Genomic DNA, 20,078 nt, shown 5'->3' with positions numbered 1-20,078 from the left:
AGCCGACTAGAAAATATCACCTGGACATCTATGTAAAAAAGTAAGATATTTTACCTCAAAATGTCCTAAGTATTCGCACCCCATTGTAAAGGACTTTAAGCAGCAAATCAGTATGCCTGTCCCGGGACAGACAAGGGAGCGAGCCTCATGCACACTCATGTTATTTCCCTATTTAGTTTAAGGAAGTTTACTATGAAATCTCATTAGAGTTAAGTGAAATCTCATGAGATCACAGTAAAAGAATTAATGACCTCAGCACTGTTTATGCCAATTGGCTGCAATTAATTTCTTCATTTTTTTTCTACCTGCAGCTGGACAGCAGCTGAATTATAACCGTTTACACAGCACTTACTCTGGTGAGCTGAGGAAATTGTGAGGTAAAATATCTTCCTTTTTTACATAGATGTTCCTGTCATGTTTCCTGACAGCTTTTTATAGTTCTACTGCATCAGATTCAAGTTATATAGCATATGAGTATTATGTCCCTTTAAGTTTAAAATTTGACTTGGGCTAATTTTTGCATCCAATATTGTGTGAAATATTTACAGTATTTAGATCAATATTTAGATTAAGTGTATTGCCCATAAATCATTGGGTCAATACTTTACATTACTGTTAATTGTAATACAATAGTATTCTTTGTTCCGATACAATATTGTCTTGATCAAGAGCAACATCTCTTTGTATTAGTGCATTTGCTACATATTGTCTGAACAGATAACTTAAGCAAACTACTCGATCCTATTAGGTCAAATTAACACTATTAGTAAACTATAATTACTAATAACCAAAAAAGAACAAAAAAAACCCAAAAAAAAACAAAACACCTTCTACTCCTGCAGGATTGGGAAAAAAACTCTTACCATATTCACTTGGAAAGGTTAATGATCTGCTTACATTAAATCAGTAATTAGTATGCTCATTCATGCCCTACGGCAAGACAATTCATGCGGAAAATCTACTTTGGTTCAATTTCACCTCCCATTATGCCTAATTTGATTTTTTCAATAGCCCAACATTTAAAGCTCCTAGTACTACTACATGAAAATGTAAAAATGATCCGGCAACTGTTGCCAAAAAAGATGTGGAGAAAAGCAATACATTTGCATTTCTAATGTTACTTAAAAGGGATATTCCAGCCAAAGTTGAAATCCACATAGATGCATCTCAGTTTCGAAATGTATGTAATATACATGTATTATCAAAAATGCTTCTAATAAAAACTATATTTAAGTATGTACCGTTTACCAGCATTTTAAGCACAGCACGTGCTTAGAGACCCGAAGGTGCATGTTCCATCTGGTAATGACTCAATTTGATCATTTCTGACATGATACAAGCCCCACTGGTACTCTGAGCAGCTGCAGTATTTAACATGTTTGTGTACTGAGAATATCTAGCTATGCTTCATATGTAGAAAAAAAATACTGACACTAAAACAGTGATAACTTTCATTAGAAACATCTTTGCCACTACATGTATATTGCAAATATGTTTCTATTCAAATATATAATTAATCTATGTGCATTTAAATTTGGACTTGAATGTCCCTTAAGTGTTCAGTCATATGAGTACCTAGTGTTCTTGTTGTCATGCCAACATATAACATATTGCATTCACATGACAAATATTGTATGCCATTAGCACTCTTACAATTGATTAATTTTCCATCTTTTGCCAAAATTACCTATAATTTTTTTCTCACCATGTGTGGGCAGACCTTGCATCCACCACATGGGATAGAGCGATTATAAAATTGGGGGATTTTTTGCATTTCTATTGAAGTTACTATAGGTAAGCGGATTGCTCAAATTGCAAGCTCTCCTATAAAGGAAATCATGTCCGCCCGACATCGCTAAATGCAGACAGCATACGCTGTCAGCATTTAACATTGCACAAGCATTTCTTGTAAAATGATTGTGCAATGCCGCCCCCTGCACATTTGCAGCCAATCCGCTAGCAGATTGGGGTCCGCCACCTCAGAGGTGGTAGACGAGTTACGGAGCAGCGGTCTTAAGCATCCGCTGCTTAATAAATCGGCCCCTAAAAATGTATCCCTGAGATCCACTGCAGCTTTCTTAAAAGATTCTAACATGGAACAATTTCTTCTTAGATGTAAACGTAAATATTCCGTCACTGGTAATCCTTGTACAGTGGCAGGAGAGGCGTGCTCTTCACTCTTGTCACCTGATGCCTCCGGCTGTTAGGAAACAGGAGGTGAATCACAGCTTTTTTTTTTTTTTTTGGTGGTGAATGTTATTTGATTGAAGAGGTCAATACCCTTCTGTTCTTAAAAGGGTGTATAATAAAAGTTATATTTTATAGTGTTAAAGGGACAATGAACTCAATTTTTTTCTCTTTCATGATTCATATAGAGCATGCGATTTTAAGCAACTTTCTAATTTACTCCTATTATCAATTTTTCTTCGTTCTCTTGCTATCTTTATTTGTAAAAAGGAGGAATCTAAGATAAGGAGCCAGCAAATTTTTGATTCAAAACCATGGACAGCACTTGTTTATTGGTGCTGTCCAATCAGCAAGGACAATCCAGGTTGTTCACCAAGAATGGGCCGGCATCTAAACTTACATTCTTGCTTTTCAAATAAACATACCAAGAGAATGAAGAGAATTTGATAATAGAAGTAAATTAGAAAGTTTCTTAAAATTGCATGCTCTATCTGAATCACGAAATAAAAAAAATTGGGTTCAGTGTCCCTTTAATATCACAATAGATTGAGAGCTGAAATCCCGATACTTTAAATTTTTTGGGTGTGCAGACCCTTATAGCATCACATTTAGCTCTAGGCCGCCACATTTGGTTCTTTACTGCAGCACAGTTTTTATGTGCTCGCATTAGGTTGTTTCTAAGCAATGGTACCGCACACTGGTCTGCATGCACAGTCAGATCAGAGAAGGGGAGGGGTACCCAACAGCTTTTATAAAAAATTGGGGAATTCCAGTTATAAGAGACTATGAATATTATATATGATTTTAATGAAATAGTGACGATTTGAGGATGATCTCCCCTTCCTAAGAAAAAATAAATTTAAAAATAAAATATTGTAGTTGGTCTTTGGCCTTGGTAATTTGTGGCACCATCTCCAGCTCTATATTTCCTTTTCCAAATGTCTTTTTACCCTCTCACTCCCCTTCACCCCCCTATGTCTCACCCCCCCCTCTTCTCTCTCATTGTTCCTCTTTATCTTGCAGTCTCTACCACACTCATCCCCATGTTTTTGTCTCTAATGCTATAAGTTGACTGAAGGTGATAAAAGCAGATTTTGATAACTGCTCCAACAATAACTACTACTTTACTCATTTGCGTTTATAATGAATTTGAATGCACTCTTTTTAAATGGGGGGCATTTAGCAGTATATGTACTGTACATAAACGCGCACACACAGTAAGCAGTACTGTTAAACAATTAGAAACAAAGCCTATGCACTGTAGGTCATGTATTTAAGGGGTGTAAATGTCAAAATTAAATCATTTTGTGATTTAAAAAAATAAATCAAACTAACTTTTATCAAATGCATCTAGTTATCTTTGATAAAACGGCTCTTTGTCAGAAGAGGATACGGAGGTAGGTTCAGAAGCATGGATGTGAGCACTATAGCAATGTTTATAACAAGCTGTCATAGAAGATCTCAAAACACAAGTATGCTCATGAGCCTACCTCAATATGGTGTATCTGTACGATGAACATTTGAAATTCATTTCCCTTTAACACTACAGCTATTGATCATGTGACAGTGTTGTATCGTACACAAATTCAGAACTTTGAAAGGAGAATTTGAAACTAATTTGATTTCCTTCCAAGTATGCTTTACTCCCCAGCACCTATTTATACTATAATCGCGTTTGTAACATGTCCGTCGCCGTCAGCAGTTGCGCACGCATCCTCAAAGGAATGTTGGCAGTGCAAGGGTGGTGGATTCTTTCACCACCCTGCCATTTTCGGAATCCACCGGGATGCAGCGACGACAAACTGTGCATTACAAAACAAAAAAACTACCACACAACCTAACCGTCGTACAAACTATTAAGGAAAATAGATAAACTAACCGCCCGCAATAAGTAAAAAACAAAACAAACATTATTAGCCCCTAAATCCGCCAAGCACAACATCGCAAACTACCCTAACCCCTAATCCGCCAACCCCCCACAACGCATTAAACCTAATTTACCTATTAACTCCTAAACCACCAACCCCCACAAAGCAAAAAACTAATTTAATGACTAAGACCCCAAACCTAACATCCCCTAAATTAACCCCTTAGTTAACATTAAAAATAAAATACTACATTAAAATTTATTTTTTTTAAAAAATTTTTACATTAATCTAAAACTACAGAAAATAAAAAGGCTAACATTACAAAAAATAATAAACACTATCCAAAATAAAAAAAATGAAACCCAATCCCTATGAAAATAAAACGCCCCCCCGCAAATAAAAACACCCCCTAATCTAAGCATAAACTACCAATAGCCCTTAAAAGGGCTTTTTGTAGAGCATTGCCCTAAAGAAATCAGCTCTTTTACATTAAAAATAAACAAAGTCCCCCCTAACAGTAAAACCCCCCACCCACCAAAAAAAAAAAAAAAAATGTAAGTACCTATTTGGGGCTTTAGTGGTAGTTTTTTTTTCATTTATATTTGTTTTTTAAGTTAGGGTTTTTTGGGCAATTTGAAAAGGAGCTGAATATCCATACAAATGCCCTTTTAGGGGCAATGGGTAGTTTAGGTTTATTAGTGTTATTTTTTATTTTATTTTGGGGGGTTTGGTGAATGGGGGGGGGGTTACTGTTAGGGGGACTTTATTTTTAATGTAAAAGAGCTGATTTCTTTAGGGCAATGCCCTACAAAAAGCCCTTTTAAAGTGATGGAAATATCTCCCCTTTTTAAAATCAGATCTGGAATGTTTAATTCATCATGTGCAATGAAGATGCGCTATAACATATATAAGTTATTAATATAGATATGAAATTCAAATACTGCATGCTCCTCCGCCCACTTCAAAAGTAAAATGTTCTGTGAGCTAAGAGATTGAATTGTTGTCCAATCAGCACTCTCCCCATATGGCACTTTTGTTGTAGCTAGAGCATTGATCGGAGAGTAATTCAATCATTTAGCTGACAGGAAATTTTACTTTTGAAGTGGATGGTGTAACGTGGGGTATTTGAATTTCATATCTATATTAATAACTTATATATGTTATAGCGCATCTTCACTGCACATGATGAATTAAACCCCATCTAAAATAGTGCTTACATTCCAGATCTGATTTTAAAAAGGGGAGAGTTTACCATCACTATCGGTAGTTTATGATTAGGGGGTGTTTTAATTTTGGGGGGCTTTTTATTTTCATACTAGGGATTAGGTTTCATTTTATTATTTTGGATAATGTTTATTTTTTTCTGTATTTTTATGTTTTGAAGCTGGGGGAGGGGTTACATTTTTCACACATAGACTGCCCTCTGGGCAGGTTTATCAACTAGTAGCAGCATGAAGCCTAAATGCATATAATAAATCGTGCAGCCTATATACAAAGCAGAATATATTTTCATGATGCATATTCTTAATTTATTTGTAATACAAGCTTGTCCTCAGTACTTACCATAGTTGTCTGGATATTCATTGGATATCACGGAGGTCTGATGTAGTACTGCAAAGGAAAAGGGATGCTTAGATTAGAAAATTGATTTTGGATTACTGTCCCTTTAAATAAATAATTAAATTATACTAAATACATTGGTAAAACCAAAAAAAAAAAAAAAAAAAAAAAAAAAAAAATTTATATATATATAAAAAAATGTTTTAACACTGCAATAATCCAGCATGTGCATAATTTACTTTATTGATCTCCTCACCTTATAAAAAAACAAACTGTATTTATGTTGAAGATTAGTAAAGTGCTTTTCTAATATTCCCCAAGCCTTCTTTCCTGGCACTGCAAAAAAACAAACAAAAAAAACATGCACCACAGGGTTGTTCTTCAAGTCATGAAGGAGGGTATTGGGGATATAAGAAAATCACTTCATGGGTCATAAACAAATACAACTTAACTTTTTTATAAAAAAGGTAAAAATATCAATAAAGTAAATTATACATACACACAGAGAAGTGCACTCACAGGAACGAACAACTGGCTCAATACCATCGTTAGCCTGTTCTATGGCGATTTACCACCTGGGTGCAGCTTCTTTTAGCCCAGTAATGCATTTCACAGAGTAGAACTCTTCTGTAGTATATCAGTCCTGAGCAAGGAGTCCACATCTGGTTGCCCCTGGACTGACCGTAATAGGCGGGATCCGACTGATATATTACAGGAAAGTTCTACTCTGTGAAAAGCATTACTGGGCTAAAAGAAGCTGCACCCAGGTGGTAAATCGCCATAGAACAGGCGAACAATGGTATTGAGCTGGTTGTTTGTTCCTATGAGGAGGATAGAAAAAAAAAAAAAAAAAAAAAAAAGACATAATTTCATTTTTTTTTATTTTTATTATTATTCAGAGTATACAAATTTACTTATATTATCGAATTTGCATTGTTTATGGTATGCTTTGTTGAAAAAAAAAAAAAAAAAAAAAAGATACCTATGTAGGTAGCCTGCACATGTCTGGAATGCTACACGGCAGGAAAATGTGCTGTCATCTAGTGTTCTTGCAAAGGTACAACATGGTTGCAAAACTGCTGCAGACACATGTACACTCCTGAGCTTGTTTCCCTGTTTTTTAACACACACATATATACATACATACATACAAATAAATGTCCTCCAAAAAGAGATAAGCACAGTCTTACATTACCACAACTGCCATTTTTTCTACTTTGGGGACATGATTGTTCTAGGATATTGATGCTGGCAGAACATTTGATAAAGATGTCATAACGACATCGAAACGTTATGGATGTATTTGCTTTTTGACATGAATTAAAAAATTGTTTTCTCTAAAGACCAGTGAGTGCCTTCTTGCAAAACGAGGAATATATATATATATATATATATATATATATATATATATATATATATATATATATATATATATATATATATATATATATATAAATAAAACACACAAAGAAAAAGGTGATAATAGAAGTAAAATGTGAAATTGGTTTACAATAACATGCTCCCTTTAATATGTTGTATTGTGAGTAACAGTCCTTTCAAAATTAAGAGTTTATCTTTCAACAAATCTACAATCAGCTAAAAGATTTTTAACTTTTATACCTGATTGTGTGTGACGCCAAAAGGTTATAACATCCTAGATCTAGTAAAATGCAAGAAGGCACCTATTAACTATCAATAATCAGGAAATTGTTACCAAATATCCAGTTCATTTGCTAGATCAGGATCTCCAATGAGGAAAACGTTTTCATCTGTATACAGCATTCCTGTTTTTTAACCATTCATAAACAGGTTCAGCAAATGTAAACATTTAAAGGGACAGTCCAGTCAAAATTAAAACTTTCACGATTCATATAGGGTATGCAATTTTAAACAATATTTCAATTCACTATCATCAAATTTGCTTTATTCTTTTGGCATTCTTAGTTGAAAGTTAAACCTAGATAGGCTCATATGCTAATTTCTAAACCCTTGAACACCGACTCTTATCTGAATGCATTTAAGAGTTTTGCACATCTAGAGGGCTTTAATTTATGTGTGATATATATATATATATATATATATATATATATATATATATATATATATATATACACACACATATACATATATACACCATTGTGCTCATGCACATGGAGCTACTTATGAGAGGGCACTGATTGCCTAAAGTGCAAGTCTATCAAAGCACTTGAAATAAGGGGGCAGTCTGCAGAGGCTTAGATAGAAGTTAATTACGGGAGGTAAAAAGTGTATTAATATAACAGTGTTCATTATGCAAAACTGGGGAATGGATAATAAAAGGGATTATCTATCTTTTTAAACAATACAAATTCTGGAGTAGACTGTCCCTTTAAATATTGGCCTTTGTCAAAGGTTTTCCCTCTCAGTCTTTAGTGTGTGCAGTTGCGGTACTTACTGATGGCGAGCAGCAACATAAAGGGAGTATTATGCAGCATTTTGACCTGTGAAGAAAATATCCCCATTACTAAACCATACTATATTCAGATCACCAGGAAGCGTAGCCCCCAGCATTTACTAGTACCAGTTATACCTGTTGTATTTGACAACGTTTCCTCCTCATCTGTAACCAAATCATTTCCCTGCAATAAACTATGGGCTATTCTATTTATAATTTGCTTCCTCTGGGAGAAGATTTTATATAATAATGTTTATGCAGATTATTATGAAATAATTAAACATTATGTTTAGTTAATTACAGCCTCATACATTGATATGAGGAAGATTCCAGAATGCAAATTAATTTTGTTTGCAAATTACAGTGAAACCATAACATACGTTGCTAGGTGTATTTTGTATAATTTATTCCTAAGGCACGGATTACAAAAGCATTTGCAAACAGGAGCAAGTATAAGGAAAAGTCAGTATGTACTTAACTCATTCCTTACAGACACAAACATTATGCTGTTATCTTACAATATGGCATCCTAATTAAAGTACTCTGCATTCTAATAGCTTCTTTAACCTCTTAATGACAGCTGTAGTTTCTACATAACAGGTAATAAAGCGTGAATATCCTATAGGACACGCAACCTACAGGGTATGTCAGCATCATTAAGGGGTTAAAGGGACATGATTCCTAAAAGGTTAAAGCACCATATTGATGCATCATAACTATAAAAAGATGACTAGAAAATATCACCTGAATATATTTATGTAGAAAATGACATTTTTCCTGAAAATTTCATCAGTAGCCACATCCTATTGTAAAGGGCCTTTAAAGATCCAATCAGGATGCTATTCCCTGGTTTTACAAGGTAGTGTGCATCTGACATGTGCAGGGACTGTCACTTTATTATCCTCCTCAGTTTAAGGAAGTTCACCATAAAATCTCGCAAAATTTGGGTAAAATCCCAGGAGGAGATCACAGTAAAGCAGAGTGTGAACTCAGCACTAATAATGCTGATTAGCTGCCCCCCCCCAAAAAAAAATTCAGATGACAGTTAAAATAAATAAATAAATATTTGTAGCTAAATATAACTTTACAGGTAATTTTTTTGCATAGAAATCTTTATATGATATTTTCTTGTCATCTTTTTATGGATATGCTGTGTCAGTTTCAAGTGATTTAGCATGAGAGTATCATTTACTTTTAAGTTGTGATCCATTGTTCCCCCAAACACTTAGGGCTTAGATTATTAAACTGCAGATAAACTGAGTAGGCCGCATGTGCTGATCTGTTTTATAAGATTGACAAGTCCTGCTTTTGGACAGTTGGTTTTACAATAGCAGGGGTGGGGCAATAATAAAACTGCTCTCCCCCAATCAGGCAGACAGGCCCCCCAAATTATCCTTTGGAGACTACAACCTCAATAGAAGGGTCCCTTGCAATACTCTCCCTTTTCGTAGCATGGAGCCCAGACATTTTCTCACATAAAAACCAAACACACACACCAATTGGTTTATTGCTCAACCAATTAGGTTGGAGGAAGGGTGGTTCTTTTGGTACCCTGTACGGCGCTGATGCCCTGAGCTCTATGTGCCACAATCTTACTAACATCAGCAAGATCACACCATTTCTGGGGCAGTGCAGAAATAGTAGTGCAGGAGATTACCAATGCAGAGAGAGACACTGTGTCCCTCTCTGCATCAGGTTGCAGTGGTGCCAAAAGTTGGGGGTGTGGGAAGGTCAGGAGGAAAGCGGGTGGCCGGTCCATCGCTGGAGGGGGGGGAGGGAGCACACTGCAGAAAAGGGTTTAATGGTGGAAGGGAGAGATCCACTACACTACAGAAAATATGTTATTGGAGAGGAGAGTGGGGCCCTGGAAAACTATTGCTTGGAGGGTCATCGACTGCACTTCAGATAGAGATATATATATATATTATATCTATTTTTTTTTCTTTTTAATAGAGAATCAAGGTATATGGTGGAAACTAGTTAGAGGGGGGAGGGATCACACAGCAGGACTGCTCACAGGCTTGCATTTAGTGTACTATAGGATGCGTTACTGCCTATTACTAGAGGATCTCACTATCCCTCAAACCAGACTGTGCCCCAGCTCCTCCAACCAACAGCAGCAGTGTTTTCTGAAGCATTTCTGTTCTCTTTCCAGGGGGAATTTAGTTATTCCTGCGAAAATAGTGCAGGAACTCCGTTCCCATGCATTCCCGCTGGACTTACCCCTGGGTTTTAAGTTAGAATATAAAACATGACTGACTATAAATACACACACAACCCTGAAGTTAAAGGGACATGAAACACATATACATACATTTTTTTTTATCATGATACAGATAGAGAAAAACAATTTTAGAAAGAGATTTCCAATTTAGTTCTATCAAATTTTTGTGCTTGTTATTCTTTGTTGAAGAGATATCTAGATAGGTGGTGTGCACGTCTGGAGCACTACATGACAGAAAAATAGTGCTTCGATCTAATGCTCTTGCTAATGTAGAACATTGTTGCAAACCTGTGTGTCCAAAGACAAAAGCAAAAGAGGGCACTTCATGTGTATATCAATATCTCTTTTTCAAGGTGTAATAGAGAAAGCACAGGGTAGACAAAGTTGCAGCACCCTGATGTGCTGGTAGAGGCGGTCTGGAAACTCACAGTACTCCAAGCTCACTGGACATCAATCTGCATTACACCATATTTTATGGACTTCAATTAACTTTTTATATGAGAGATAAGTTTACACTTGTGACTCATACTTAATCTATACAATTCTTACTGTGTTCAGGTACTAGCTCCCCCTAGGGGCTGTTTATAATCCTAAGAGTTGGTATTGTGGCAACTGGCGGCCATAGTATTGCAGACACATGCACACTCCTTAGAAATATGAAACCCTAATATTTTCTGTCATGATTCAGATAGAAAGTTGCTTAAAACTGCATGCTCTAATTTACTCCTATCATCAATTTTTCTTCGTTCTCTAGGTATCTTTATTTAAAATGCAGGAATGTGATGCTTAGGAGCCAGCCCATTTTTGGTTCAGCACTTTGGTAGTGCTTGCTGTTTGGTTGCTAAATGTAGCCAACAATCAACAAATGCTACCCAGGGTGCTGAACCAAAAATGGACTGTCTCCTAAGCTTACACTCCTGTTTTTCAATTAACGATACCAAGAGAACTGAAAAAAAAAAAAATGATGATAGGAGTAAATTAGAACGTTGCATGCACTGAATCATGAAAAAAAAAATTGGGTTTCATATCCCTTTAACTTACCATCCTGCTTTTTATCAAAGGATAAAAAGAAAGGACATTTGATAATAGAAATAAATTGAAAAGCTGTTTAAAACTGCATGTGCTATGATTAAATAAAAAATTGGGGTTTTATGTCCCTTTAAAGATGATTAGTTGAAATAAATGATAGATTACTAAAATCTCATTCAAATGCATTGACGTAAAACGCATGAATGACAAATTAAACTGTTCCCAAGCTGTCACAGTCTTATGAAAGCAGGGTGTTCTGAAGTACACTAGAAAGAATTGTCTTTTCATAATCACTGTAAATGATCCCAACATCTATTATTCAATCCAGAAATAGTCATTTAGAATGCAAATGAGAGTACTGAAAAGTGATCAAAATGTTGTAAGTTAAATAAAAATATTAGATTAGGCTTAAGCAGTGTAGTAACTAAAAAGGACATGAACAGTTTCCAGTTTACTTCTGTTATCAATGTTCTTTGTTCTCATTGCGTTATTTGTTGAAGAAAATACCTAGGTAGGTTAGCATGCATGTGTCTGTAGCTAGGGTTGCCACCCAGCCATGTTTTCCTGGACACTTACGAGTTACACATGCTGCAACATGTATTATACCTGATGAACAGCACAACACAGTTCCCTCCCTGTACACCCTACAACATGTGCAACTCATAAGTGTCCAGGAAACATGGCAATCCTATCTGTAGCCCTATAGGGCAGCAGTTTTGCTAGAATGCAGCATTTGCACCTTGCATAGTATTTTAATAATCATATTTGCAACAATGTTGCCATATATTGATCAAAACAAGTGCCTGCTCCCAAAGCTACTTACCCAATAGAGGTAAATTAAGTGTGTTTTTTAAATTGTACACTCTATTTGAATCATGAAAAAAAAGTGGGCTTCATGTCCCTTTAATACCTAGTGCAATATAGATTTAGCTGTATGGCTACTCACCATTACCCAATGTTGCACTCATACAATAGAATGACTTATTTACTGGCTATGTTAAAACTAGGTACTTACAGCTGGTACTAAACTTACAGCATATCATTTTCATAGCAACTAACAAGTGAGACAAATGTAATCTACACTCCAGGACATAATGATTACTATTGCTTTATGTGTAGCTTAAAGGGACAATATACACCCATTGTCTTAACTGCAAGTAACAGACACTACTATAAAGAATAATATGCAAAGAAACTGATCTAAAAATACAATATATTAAAAAAAAAACCCACACACTTACAGAAGCTCCCAATTTGCTCTGTTGATGAGGTTAGATTAGGACACCCACTGAAATGGGCTGAGAGCAGACTCTCCCTTCATATGAAAAGACCCATTACACAAACAGGAGCAAAATTGAGTCTGTATACATCGCTATCCATCTAAAACTTTGGGGCTTGGTTAGAAGTCTGAAAATCAGCACAATGTTATTTAAAAATAAGCAAAACTATACATTGTTACAAAAACACTCCCAGATGGGTTATATAAATGGATCATCTACAAATCATTTATGCAGAAAAATTTAGCGTACAATGTCCCTTTAATAGTGTTTTGTTCTGAATAACATATGCTGACAAACATGACATTGTAGTATCTAACCTGAAAAAGCAGAATTTGGATTGTGCAAGCTCGCTGTCATAAAATCAGTGTTACTCAGTTTCATATCACCTTAGCATGCAAGGGTTTTAATATAGCTCTGCTTTAATTATAGGTGAATCAGTCAAACACGCAGGTGCACTCATTATCTACCTGATCTGGAGAGATTGTGAAATCCTGGCCTGTTTGGTTGTTTTAATGACTGGCGCTAGAGCATACTCCTCTGAGTGATTTTACTTGTTAACTACAGCATTTGTTAACTACAGCATTTTACTTGTTAACTACAGCATTTTACTTGTTAACTACAGCATTTGTTAACTACAGCATTTTACTTGTTAACTACAGCATTTTACTTGTTAACTACAGCATTTTACTTGTTAACTACAGCATTTGTTAACTACAGCATTTTACTTGTTAACTACAGCATTTCCCAGTTCCAGTCCTTAGGAGTCACAAACAGACCAGAGAAGTAATGTTATGGGAATATGTAAATACCGACTAGAAGCAGAATGCATACAATTTCTGTGCTGTTTTAACCTTTTAAAGGGACATCAAACTCAAGATTTTCCTTCCATGATTCAGATAGAGCATTGGTTTTTAATCCTGACCTCAGATCTCCCTAACAGGCCAGATTTTGAGGATATCTGAACTTGAGCACAGGTGAAACTATCAGCTGATTAGTAACCATGGTTATTTTACCTGCTCTCATCCAAATCCTGAGAACTTGGCCTGTTAGGGAAGCTTGAGGACAGTGAAAACCAGTGAGTCAGAGCATACAATTTTAAGCAACTTTATAATTCTATTATCAGTTTTTTTAATTCTCTTTGTATCTTTTGTTGAAAAGCAGGGACGTATGTTTAGGGGCCGGTCCATTTATGGAGCACTATATGGCAACAGTTTTGCAAGATTGCTATCTATTTACAAGAGCACTAGATGGCAGCTCTATTTGCTGCCATGTAGTGATCCAGATGACTACCTAGGTATCTCCTCAACATAGAATATCATGGGAACAAAGCACATTTTGCTTCATTCCTTTGGTATCCTTTATTGAAGGAGAATCAATACACTACTGGGAGCTAGCTGAACACGGTAAGCCAATATAACACGTATATGTGCAGCCAACAATCAGCAGCTAGCTCCCAGCTCCTGAGTCTACCTAGGAATGGTTTTCAATAAAGGATGCTAAAGAAAAACACAAATTAGATTAAAAAAATTTTATTGGAAATATGTATAAAAGTGTATGCTCTATCTGAATCATGAAAGGCCATTTTTGTGTTTTATGTCCCTTTAAATTTTAAAATATATTTATTCTCTTAATTCATCAGTGATGGTAAAGTTTTGCATTATGAAAACACTAGGCTGAATCTATAGCACAAATTAAACAGGACTAATTCATGATTTTTATGTTTAAACGGTTTAAACCATAACTTTATTTTATAGTGTTCTATTAAAACACCTCATTGAAATCACTGAGTCTCGTAAGGCTAGGACAGGTATTGGTTAATAGGTGGAAACATCACCTCAGATAAAAAAAATAGTTTTGCACTGGGTCGGCGGGAAGGGATGTTTTTTTAATATAAGATGCATTAAATAAATGTATAATTTAGAGCAGTTGAACCAAAAAATCATGAATTAAGGGCCTGTTCATTTCTGCTATAGATTAAGGGGACAGTACACTGTAAAATTGTTTTTATATTAATGTATTTTCAATGACTTGTTATACCAGCTGCAGAGTATAAAATATATGAGAAATTGCATTTTCAGGGTTTATTTATGTATATGAAGTAGCTGTTTTTTGTGCATTTAAACCACTGCCTATTACAATGGGTTGAGCCTCAGTTTAGGTAATATCATATCTCATTATGTTATCACTTTGTGTACATACACTTGCTTCCTTACCTTATATTTGTCTGGAAAACTAAAGCTCAATACTTAGAGAGAACAATGGAAAATGATAATGGTATTACTTAACTATCTTGCACCCCACTGGGAGTGTCATTTCTTCTGCTGGCTGTGTTTACTTAGGCTTATCAATAGCTTAGACTCCAGTATCAAAACTTTCAGTATAGGTTGGGATACGTCAAGCTAAATCAGCTATTTCAAAGGCCAAAATAGGGGTAAAGGAGCTACTTGTAAACAATTTAATACACTCCAGCAGGTAAAATGGATCATTGGGAACAAATTAAATGGGAGAATTTTTTTGGGTGAACGCTAAACTTTGCTATCATTTTAAAGGGACATTCTAACCATTTAACAGTGGTCTTTTTAATATGCACTGCAGTTTCCTGAAAAATATTTCTGGGTTAAAAATAAACTTATTTTTCTTTCATATCCATGATAGATATTTGATTATTTTAATGTTCCATTTAATCCAGCATGCAGGCTGATGAAAATAAATATGCATTCAACTATTCACAATGTTTAACTCATTGAGTGCCCTATTAGTGGGTAAATTCTCCTTTACCAGTTGCCATGCAGATTTCACATTTTGCTGGCTGGGGAGCAAAGGAAAAGAAATTGCAGGCAAGTTTGCCCTTATATTTATAAATGTATTGTATATACTGTATATGGCAAGCATTTATGCAATTCTTTTTTCAAATATTACAACAGAAGAGAGCATATAAGGGAAACTTGAGTTTCAATATGGCTGTTTCCATTACTTTGTAGAAGCTAAAACACTAAGGGCTAAATTACAAGTGGAGCGCTAATTTATGGCTCCATTAAAATTGCCCATTACAAGTGGCTGGTTATTGGTACTGCGAGCTCGCGGTAGCAATTAGCACTCATAAAATTAATCAGAGATCAGCTATCTGGTTAATGTTATAAATGTGCCCCAATTGCCCAAAAAAAACAGTGGGTTGTGGCATTTTAATTTCTAAAAAAAAAAGCGGCCCTGAAAAGTGCCTCTACATTGCGGTCAATGGGAATGGTGTGTTTCCTGTAAATATATATGTATATGCTTCTATACATAAATATTTATGTGCAACTTACCCCCTTTGCTGCACTAGTTCTCATGGCGTGACTGATGGCACGAGAACGAGGCTCCCATTGGAGCTTATAGAAGGGCGCTCCTGTGAGCGCAATGCTTCCATGCAATGCGAACGCGAGGTCATGTTCGCATTACATCTAACTCGTAATACTAGTGCACATTTGCGTGCACTGGTATTGCAAAGTGGAGCGCAAATATTGCTATAGCGAAAGTGATATTTTGCGCTCTAATTGTAATCTAGCCCTAATTTCTTAAATATTTGAGCAAATAACATCATTTTAAAAATGACTTCTTTATACTGTTAGAAAAATGGAATAAAATGACACTGTGTATATTTTGAGTGAAGAAAACAATTGGAGGACCTAAATATAGGTTAACTCAATTTTGTGCTGCTTTAATACTAACTAGAATTACACTTAGCATAAAAAAAAAGGGATAAAGGGAGGAAAAAAGAAATAGAGGTTTGGGGGCACAATCTCCTCCTACTGTTAAAATGTTCCTTTATTATTATAAATTAAAATAATCCTAATTGTATATAGGCTTAGATTGGTTAGTCACAGAGACGCATCCCCCAAGTATTCCCGGCCGATATACTGGAACCTCAGCATCGGTCTGGTTGATGTGTATGAGAAAGATCCACGCCTAGAAAGTCACACACAAATTAATTTCTGCCCGTAATTGGACCTTTTTCAATGTGAATAGTATGAATGACAACGTTCCAGTATATCGTCCGGGAATACTAGGGGGATGCGTCTCTGTGACTTACTAAGCATTTAGAGAAAAGAATGTATTTTTGTTCTGTGACCACTTAGTATTTTATCTGTATTATCCAGATTTTCAATATCCCTTTTTCTTTCTTCTATTGCTTCTTTTTCTTTCTTTGTTTTTCATTCTAATTGTAAATCTTTATACTGTTCTCAGCTTGGTTATTGCTTTGAACACACACACATATATATATATATATATATATAACACACTGCACTCACTAGCAAGCTCACAGCTAAGATTTAAAAGCAAAAATGGAAAGGTTAGTTACTGCATCTGGCCAAATGGGACAAGCCCAGGTACCACGTAAAAGTCCTTTCCAATACCTGGGACCCTAAAACAGCCACAAAATGCAAGCTCTCAAATCCAAACAAACTGGGAACAAGGGAAGGGTGCACAGGCTTATGTAATCACCCCAGGGTACCTGGGCTTGTCCCATTTGGCCAGATGTGTTAACTAACCTTTCCATTTTTGCTTTGAAATCTTAGCTGTGAGCTTGTTAGTGAGTGCAGGGTTTTCTCTGTGTGTTGTATTAATTTGTTTTGTAATTTCCCCTATGGTTCTTGCACCCAGATCTGTCTGGGGTTAACTACCTGTGACTCTGGTGACAGCACAGCTTCTTGTGAGTGCCACTGAGCAACCAGGGCTGAGCATGTTGCAGGGTCATGGGATGTGTACCCGGTCCAGTCTAGGAGTGCAGTCCGCTTCCGTGTTTTGTGTATATATATTGTATGTATATATATATATATATATATATATATATATATATATATATATATATATATATATATATACTGTAACTTGTTTGTCTGATCTGAGGACAAGGTTGATACCACAAAACATAATTTCAAAGATCTCGTTATCAAGTCCGATGAGTGCTATCCTTTGGGTGACATATTGCTTGTGTTTGTTAAGCACCCCGGCAGGAGGATGATTTAACGTGAGTTCTAAGCTCTGGTGGATGATTTTTTTAAATATATATATTTATATATACTGTATATATTTACAGAAAAAAGGGTATCAAATTGCGCTGTGTATCAATGCATGAAATTAAACTACAAACAGTCTCTCCTGATGTATTTTTCAAGGCAGCTGAAATGGATGGATCCACTATCACCAGTGGATATGGGGGAATCTTTGGCACTAGTATAGGCAGGAACAGCACTCATAGAAAGGAAGAGAAGACAAAGCAACCAATAGTGTAATTTGTACACACAAAGGTGATGTGTTTTGAAATGCAAAAAACTTGCTCACCTTGTAAGACCTCAAACATGTGAGATATGTGATGCTCAGGGGATATGTATCTCTATCTGTAATAAAGATGCGTCTTTATTTTCTGCTTCCACCTCTTGTATGGTATAGAAGTGATGATGAGATTGTGGCTCCAAATCAGAGTATTACAGACAGTTTACGTCTTGTTAAAGGAAAACAAATGGCTCTCCAGTCACAATGCTAATATAATAGAGGATTTATTGTTGAATAAATCTATGCAGTAAGGTGTAAAGATCCAGGCTTTCACCTATGCATAGTTCAAGATAAAACAATGAAGATTTTTAATGAATGCTGATTTAGTAACAGTTGCATAATGCTCAGTTCATTTAGCAGTGAAAGTTCAATAAACCTGGAGTCTTTCAAACTCCGTTTGCGTGTGTCAGACCGAAAGTGACGTCACTAAGTGGGCGGTCCCTTACGCATTACATGAACACTCTCTTCACTTCATCAGAGAATATTCCCATGCTGCACAGACGCTCACCTTAAATAGGCTGCCTATTCAACTCTGCTACCTCTTACTTAATTAGTTGTTAACAGTTAAAGGGATAGGAAAGTCACAATTAAACTTGCCTGATTCATATAGAGCATGTCATTTTAAGACACTTTTATTTTCAAATGTGCTTCATTCTCTTAGTATCCCTTGTTGAAAATGAATACGCACATATCATACACTATTTAGAACTGTTGCTAATTGGTGCTTGCACACATTTGTCTCTTGTGATTGGCTAACTAAATGTGTTCAGTTAGCTGCCAGTAGTGCACTGCTGTTCCTTCAGCAATGAATAACAAGAGAATGAAACCAATTTGATAATAGAAATACATTTGAAAGTTGTTTAAAATTGTATGTTCTATCTGAATCATAAAAGAAAATTTTTGGATTTACTATCCCTTTAATTGCTTAATCATTAAACGGTTCACACATGAAAAATATGTATACTGTATATGGCTCCGGAGGCTATTTGGAATGATTAAACAACAATTTTTGCTACAACCCTTTGCCAATATGTGTCAGTTTTTTCTGTTACTGACAACAATTTAGATAGTTTAAACGTGTGATTATACAAACAAATAAACTGCAGTGTAATATCGAATATAGTGATATTACTAATCCATTGTTAATTAAGCATATTGTTTGTTCATTTGATATTTTACTTTTTCACATTAAAGTCATACTGGAGAAAATGATTATTTAATGGGTTTATATTATTACTCGAGATGCCGCTAAACTTGGCATATTATTTAGGCGTGCAACTTTCATTTTCGCATTTTTGTGTGCATGGACTGTAAATGCAATAGGATAGAATGCATCTAAAATAAGAAGTGGGAAGAATAATACAATAGTGCTTAGGTGGACTAAGGGGTATCATACCTAGTGATCAGAATATGCACTAAACTGAAATGATTTATGGTAACTTTCAGCTGATGATTTGTCTTACAAATCTTATCGACTTATGCAATAACGTTTACAAAAATGCTGCTAAGTCTATGGGGCCTATTTAAGAAGGTGCGAGCGGACATGATCCGATATTGAGGATCATGTCCGCTGCACATCAATAAATGCTGACAGCATAGGCTCTCGGCATTTATCATTGCACCAGCAGTTCTTGTGAACTGCTGGTGAAATACCGCCCCCTGCAGATTTGCAGCCAATCGGCAGCTAGCAGGGGGAGTCAATCAACCCGATCGTATTTGATCGTGTTGATTTCTGACGATGTCTGTCCGCCGCCTCAGAGCAGGCGGACAGGTTATGGAGCAGGGGTCTTTAGAAACACAGGGAATCAAGCTCCAACTGGAGCTTGATAAATATGCCGCTATGTCTTTTTTTAATCCTTGAGGTTGTAGGGTTTTCAAATGGTGAATGCAGTAAGTCTCCCTTTTTCTGAGTTCTAGAAATCTTTCTCTTTAGACTCTGGGATCTTTTCTATGGCTTTTATTTTAAAGTCATTGCTGTTTTTGTTATGGAAATGCTCAAAGCTTTTGCCTATTCCATATTCAGAATCATCCTCTTTGATAGTGTTTATTTGTTCAGGGACGTTTCATTTCAGACTCCTTTTTGTGCGACCAATGTAAAAATGTTTGCACTTATTTAGCCACCATTTAGCAAGCACTACCCAGGTGCTGAACCAAAGGCCCGTAAGCTTACATTCCTGCTTTTT

This window comes from Bombina bombina, chromosome 8 (genome assembly GCF_027579735.1).
Source record: "Bombina bombina isolate aBomBom1 chromosome 8, aBomBom1.pri, whole genome shotgun sequence".
Taxonomy (NCBI): Eukaryota; Metazoa; Chordata; class Amphibia; order Anura; family Bombinatoridae; genus Bombina; species Bombina bombina.
This window is presented reverse-complemented; position numbering follows the sequence as displayed.